We start from the raw sequence: 7,444 nt of genomic DNA on the forward strand, positions 1-7,444 counted from the left end.
ATCACAGGAATGCAGCAATTGCTATTTAAAAAAACACCCCCAACTTCGCATTCAGGCAGAACAAACACGTAGGTGTTTATCTGTTACTTGCTCCATTCAGGCCCTCTCCCGCTGCCAGAACAGCCCTGCTTCCAGCTGCACAGCCAGTATTATCACTGGGTGCTATTTTTGGCTCCTGAGTACATCTCATCCTTCCCACACCAGCCCTGGTACAAAGGACACAAACTCTTCTTTCCCCTCCTTGTGCTCCGCTCCGCTCCCGCCTGCGCTGTGCCGCTGCCGGCTCCGTCCCCCTGCTCAGGGGGCTCTGGACACTTTTCCCTGCTCCTTCTCAGTTTCTGGGCAAGAGGTTTTCCATCCAAAGCTTCATGTGGGAGGCTTCATGTTGGCATCCAGAGTACATGTCCCAAATATGTCCAGCCTCACTTTCTGATCCTAGTGCCAAAGAGCTGCAGGTAAGTAATCTTCTCATGGGTGATAAGTCCCTGCGTCCAGTGCCTGCAGCTTGTTACAAATGGGTTGTTTCTAGGGTCATGCCATTTCCCAGCCATCACTTTGGTAGGTTTCCAGCTCTTGTCACAGTATGCTAACACCAGATTTCTGTCTGAGGGGACAGTGTTTTCTTCGTTCTGACAATGTGTAGCTTTAATTTCTGTAAGCTATTAAAGTAGTGAATATTATGAAATCACTTCATTTTTATAGTCTTCCTGGGCTAGGTGCTATCCAACCAGCCAGTTGTTTCATGTTTTTCTCTTCTGATGTGCTGTCGCTGCTAAGTGTTTGGAAAAGCTCATATGGGCAACAGCTGCACTTGGAGTTATAAATCTCTTCAAATACAAGGTTCAGTTTCCTTGGTCGTGCCACAGGAGAAGCCCTTATAGCTATAACCTCCCCCAGCCTGAGCTAGGCTGTGTGCCCCTAAACCTGATTCATTTTACACAGAATAATCAAATATTCATTATGTGAGTAAGTGTGTGTGTGGCTGCTGCAGAGGGATTGGGGTGTTCACCTGGTAGATGAGAGACCCTGTTCCCAGTGACCGCTGCAATGAATATTTAAGTATTACATATTAAGTATTCATTGGAGCAAGGATAGGAGCAGGCTTCTGCCACCCCCAAGGGAGCACCCAAACACGAGGCTGTAAAGTCATTCTTTCTTTCTTTCTTTAGCTCAATGAATATTTAATTACTCAAGGCCAAACAAGACAGCTCCAATGGCAGAGACTGAGATTCCCTGCTCCCGTGTGTGCACCCTAACCCTGATGATGAGGGCGTGTATATAAGGTGTAGCTTTGTATTTCCTTGGCCTCAGAAAGAAGTGAAATCCAGGTTTTCCATAACCTGAATGGGGCTTCCAGCTTCTTAGCTGATGAATGAAAAACACAGAGCTCCAACACACACTGTCTCCACTCATGAGACAGAGGTGATATGACCCCAGGATCAGAGAAAACATCCTTATCAGTGATGAGATTGGTTTTATGAATCTCTCAGGACAAGGAATCAAAGCTGAAGACATTCCTCACCTCATGGCAGTTCCTGATGGCTAATTAATATGTCTTTTGAGGTTATCCAGAATGTGATGTGTAAGAAAACCTATTTATCCCTTTTTTTCTGGAGTCTGACACCCCCCAGATTGCAGGCAATGGGACCTAATCCTCCTTCTGCAGTCCAAGAAGTGGGTGTGGGAAATGGTGAGCATGGGGAATGCATCCAACAAGAAGGCAAGACAATGGCATTTGGGTCTAAAAAAGGACAAAAGTAGATAACTGAGGAGTAGAAAGATTAAAGCAAGGAGAAGATTGAAATAAGGAGCATGCAATCACTGAGTGGGGGAACAATAAACAAGGTGGGGGGAAAGGGAGCAGAGAGAAATCCAGAAGAAATAATAACCTTTATCTAGCAGAGGAACAGAGGGGAGAGATGGAAAGGGCTAGAGAAGATTACTTCAGTCTTAAAAATAGAATGTTAAGAATCTCTAGCCCTCACTTTGAAAAGCAGAGAAATTGCTATCTGCTTTCTACTGCCAGAGGACAGTGGGTGTCTGAATTCAAGGTTCTTTGGATGCACTTTGGGCAGTTGACTGTGGGAGCATTCTCATGCAGAACAGTGAGTTATTACTATTATTGAAGCTCTGTTTCTTGTAATTTCAAAGAATCCACAGCATTATGATTCTGTTGTCAAAGACTGAATGTGGTTTCCAAGCAAAAACCAGAGGAACAGCACAATTGTTATATTGAAATGCAAATAAATTACCTTCTTGTACCCATCAGGAGTGTTCAAACCCAAGTCAGCTTCACAGTCCCTGCTGTTGAAATGGTCATGCTGCATTCTGAGTGGAACTGCTTAGCTCAGAACATTTCAAAGGTGCTCCAAATTATATGGTTCATATATTTCATATCACATTTATGTTCTTCTAAAAACAGCCCAAGGCCATTGAGCAGCCACCTTCAGCAAATATGTGTTACAATTTAGAGAAATCCTTTCTCAACATTTTGTTGTCCATTGCTTTACCTACCCTTTTCCCTGAGAATACAGCTTTAGAGTAGTGCAGATCTATGGCAATGTAGGAATATCCCTTTTGTTTGGCTGTAAATATTACAGTAGTCTGGCTATATCCAAGCAGAGGTGTTTCATATCATGTCCTTCGAGGGACGCAGTAACACAACCAAAGATCAAAACTTCACCCAGATGCTTCACCCTGTTTGAATGGTCACGTGTTTTGTGTTTTGATCAAATCTTTAGACAGATGACAGCAGCTCTCCTCCTTCCATACTGAGGAAAAGGCCACCTGTGGACCAAGCTGTGGGGGAAAAGCGGAGGGCAGAGCGAAGGGTTCGATTTCGTGAGCCAGAGGAAGTCATTGAACACGGTATGCTCGAGCTATCAGGAATTTTGGCATGTCCTTTCCAGCTTGTAACATCCACTCTGTCTGTCCACATCAGCTTCCCCCTCTGATAATTTGTGATTTTCAGCTCAGCACAGAGCAGAGGATGGATGATGTTTTCTCTGTGCTCTGCAGAACTGCATCTGATCCATTTGCCTACCTGCCCTGGGATGGACAGGCTCCTGTCTCACCCTCAGCTGCTGTCACAGTGGCTCCTGAGTCAGCCCCCACAGGGGTCATTGTACACTCTGGACCTGGCTGGGCCCCAGGGCTTCCCCAGAACAATGTTTCCACTCAGACCAACCAAATTTAAACATAATTATGTCACTGTGGGTAACTAGGACACCACAGAATACAACAGCAGAGGTCTGAGCCTAGCAGCCAGGATGTAATAACTTCTGCCAACAAAGGTACCCAAGGACTGACACAGCTAACAAAACCTCTGGTCTTTTCATTCATGAGCCAAAATATTGCAATTAGGTCATCTGGGAGTGACCTTCAGCAGAGGTCTGGCACAAGGATCCAGTTTGCACTTCTGCACGAGCTGTATGCCATCCCAAATAATAATTTGTGTTACCTTCACATTTTCCCAAACTCATCCAACCAAGAAAATTTTATTTATTGGTAGAGAACTAAAATTATATGGGCTTGATATGTCAGTTGGTCAAAACACAGGTTGGCAGAGTTGTAAAATTTCTGTCAGCCACCTGTTTGGACTGCTACAGCTTCTGAAAATAAGGCTTGGCATCTGCTGTGTCTATAAACAGAGCTCTCATTTGTTTGGCAATACATTGTTTGGGATGCCTCCTGATGCATGAAGGGGAAGCTGTTTCTTGATGAGCTTGTTGACATGGCCTGGGTTTCCCACCAAAACTGAACTCCTGCAGAGACTCAGTGAGTCAGACTTAAATTCCTCAAAGCTCATCTGACTGCTCAAGAGCAGGATTCTAATGGGAATTAATAACTCCCATCAGAGTTATTAATTCCCATCGTGCCCCACATCAGCACTGGGAATCCTGCAGTCAGTCCAGGGGACCAGGGTGGTCCCCCCTGGCTCTGACTTCAGCAAACCCTGAACTCATGCAGGGAGCTGCAGGCATGAAGAAGACTCTCTTTTTCACAGAGACATGAGAAATGTTCCAACCCATAATTAATATTCTGTGTTGTAAACAATCTGTGATTTAGATTATTTGCTGTTTGTCCACACAACATTACAAACATTAAGGCTAGTGAAATGAAGGTTTCTGGCACCGCTGAAATTTTTCCATTTCCAGTCCAGGACTTTTCAGCCTGGCTGCCAAGCAGACACATTTCCAGGACATTGTTGATGAAAGTTAGTTTGACAGTACTTTCTTAACTTTCATTCTTTCAGCCTGCTGGTTCTAAATCCTTTCCTTTCTAGGAATTATGTGTAATAGGGAGGGGTTTTAGCAGAGCTGTTTGCTGACCTCCCTGCAACAGCAGCAATCCTGCCTCTGAATTCTCTCACACAATAATTTTTCCTCACTTTCCTGAAGTGCACCTGCATCTGCATGTTTGCATGGATTGGGTAGGTCCTCACCCAGAGCCAAAAGTGGTGTAAGAGGTTGCCCAGCATCTCCAAGGTGACAGGCAATTTCACAGGCACTGCTTGGTTCTGGCTTTTCTTGTTCACCTGCTGCCAAGAGACCTTTCCAGGCAAGTAAGAACATTTTCATTTTGTTTTCTAGTCATTTCCTGCTGTGACTACGTAGTGGGTAAGTTGAATTTTTCACATTATAACTGTGAGCCATCCATAGCATTAACCTGAGTTTGCTTTTGCAGCTGGTGGGATGCACTGTGCAAATATACCCTCCATATAGATGGTATTTTGTGTTGTCAGTGGTTGCTTTTTCTTCTCAGCATAAGAAGCACAAGGGGCTGATGAGGTCTGGTGCAATTTTAAACAAGACATCTAGTAAGACAAATAGTGGAAACAAAAATTAAATCCCTGAAGCTATTTTTAATTTAAATATAATTAATATCTTTTACGGCATTCGAGTAGGTACAGGTTTCTCACTAAGATATGCAGGGAAAGCACCCCAAGCTAAACAATAGTTCTCCCTGCTGAGTTTTGCATGAGGGGAAGAGACAATTCATTTATATACTATCAGCAGGATAGAAATAATAAAAATAATCAGGTTTTTCTGATTTTTTTTTTTGAGGTCTGGCAGCTTCACAGACCCCCAAGCAAATGACTGCATGTGGATATTCTGATGATGGTGATCGTTTTTAGAGATGCTGGACAACATGCAGTCCCTGCTGTAGGCAGTGAAGGGGAGGGGGATACCTATACACATGCATATATACACACACAGAGCTGTAGTTTTGGAAGGCCAAAAAGCCCCTCAGGGAGATATCCCCATATCCCTCAGCTTTTGCTCTTGTCCAGGAAAGGGGGCTGTGTGCTCATGACAGTGGAAGCCTCATCTAGGGCTGTTGTTGGGCTGGAAACAGGGTACCACAGCCAGAAAAGGGCCAGGGGAAAAGGCAAAGACCAAATATTCTTCAGGGTACAGTGGAAATGTGTACCCAAGGCAGGAACTGAAACTAAATCTCCTGTATTCAGGTCCTGTGCTTTTCTCAGATGAGTTGCCATGAGACTGGGCACAGGTCTGTGCTCTTCCAACAAGCAATTGAACTAAAAAATTTAAGCATTAAATTTCTAACTTTAATCTAGAAAAGCAAATTTGATTTTCAACACCTAAATGTAGTGATGTGCTGAAGCTGTTGTGAGCATAACTCATCACAATTTTGCAGGTGGAATTACTCTTCTGCATTATTTTCTTCTGTTTGTGGATGGAACATATTTCATACCTGAGAGGATATAAGGAAAGCCCAATTTTACATTTGAGATCACCCAGAAATTTCACATGGAAAGCAACTTTTTAAAAGTTGAAACAGGTTACAAGCACTTCATATGAAAGGGTGGATGTGAAAAGCTATTCAGCTTCCACAGGAAGGTTTCCCTGCTTCCATGTGTGCTCATCAGCCAAGCCCCAGGTTGGAAAAGGCAGGTGGCGGACCCAGTCAGGAGCTGTAGCCTGTGATGTGGAAATCTCACAAGGGAAACACCAACTCCCTACTCACAAATCTCTGCAAAACCAGAAAGTGGTGAGCAATTCCCTGGCTAAACACCTTCATATCAACCCTGCATAGAATAATGCCAAATAAACAAATTTATAAAATCTGAAGCCTGCACATGGATAATTCAAAAACAGAAAGAAGGGCTAAATTCAAATGAATAAATTACTTGCTGCAAATAATTCACTCAGGTCTATTATGGGACATTGATTTGGTTTCTGGTTAGCTATAAAATGACTGCCTATTAACATTTTACCTTTTCCCCATACACTTTTTGATACATTATTATGTGTTTCTGGCTTGGTTTTATGACTTTTACCTTCCTCTCTGTACATCTGTATGACAGTTTAATTGACTGGTGTGTATTCCAGGGCTCGGAGTAGAAGCTAATTTAAATATGTTACAGCTAATGTTGGCCCTTTACCCATAATAATACACTCCACATTTTTATCTCCTTATTGATTATGTGCATATGGCAGGAAAATAGCTGCACACTATGGGTTTTATTCAGGCATGAATTTGGCTTTATACTGCATGTTTAATACTCTAAGTGCTTTATGAAATAGTGCCTTCTGTGCAATGGCCATGCAGTCAGACAGAGCAGCCAGAGCTGAATCCAAACTGGATCCCCAAGGCCCAGGGATGGATACACACAGGCAAGGGCTGGGACACAGCTGTCAGCAGGCTGAATGCATCCCTCTGATTTCCACATGTGCGCTGTGCCCAACCTTTAAACACGTTTGAAAAATATTTTGAAGGCAGGAAAAATCTTTACAGTATCCTCTTGCTGAAGAGCAAGTGCAGAGGAGGTTCTGGTGTAATTAGCACACATAGCTCTCTGAGAGTGGTTCAAACTGCCAAGGCTTTCTGAACATGCCTCTTGGTTAATGGAGCCATGTTTGGGTTCTTCCCATGAGTAGCAGGAGTCCCAAACAAGCTGATTTACCAGGGAAAAGGACAGAAATCTATAGCTTCTCTCTTTTATGGAGCATTTGTGAACATTAAATAATTAGACCAAGTAGCTTCATATTCTCCTATCATTCAACTTAACATTTAGGGTAAAGGTATAAAAATAATTGCTGGAGGGGAAGTTGAGATCATGCATTAGCTATGCTAATCCTGTTCTTATTGTACATATAATTAAACTCTTTAAATGCTCCATTAGATGATATCTTTTATACTCACCACCTTCCATCAGGAGGTGTGACTCACTATCACTTAACTGATGCCTACAGAAGTGCTCACCACCATAGCGCTCTGTACCCTGCTGCTGCCACAAAACTGGGACAAAGGCATCAGCAGGGGATCAAATTTGGGAAGCACTTAAGATGGCACTAAAATAATGCTGCTTCCTTTTTTTTCTTTTCATCACCATTCAGCAGATGACAGGACATCATCTGGATTGCCTGTGCTCCTGTGGCTCTTGTTTTGTGCAGTGCTGATCCTTGCTGTGAGTCTC

The 7,444-nt window shown here is 43.3% G+C and overlaps 1 long non-coding RNA gene across 1 annotated transcript; it reads left to right on the forward strand.

Moving 5' to 3' along the window:
* The first annotated feature begins 2,802 nt into the window (after positions 1 to 2,802).
* On the forward strand, positions 2,803 to 7,444 carry LOC127059665 (uncharacterized). Its single transcript, XR_007777676.1, has 3 exons — positions 2,803 to 2,868; positions 4,593 to 4,619; positions 7,368 to 7,444. It is a non-coding gene; the product is annotated as an uncharacterized LOC127059665 (long non-coding RNA).

This window comes from Serinus canaria, chromosome 5, assembly GCF_022539315.1.
Source record: "Serinus canaria isolate serCan28SL12 chromosome 5, serCan2020, whole genome shotgun sequence".
NCBI lineage: Eukaryota > Metazoa > Chordata > Aves > Passeriformes > Fringillidae > Serinus > Serinus canaria.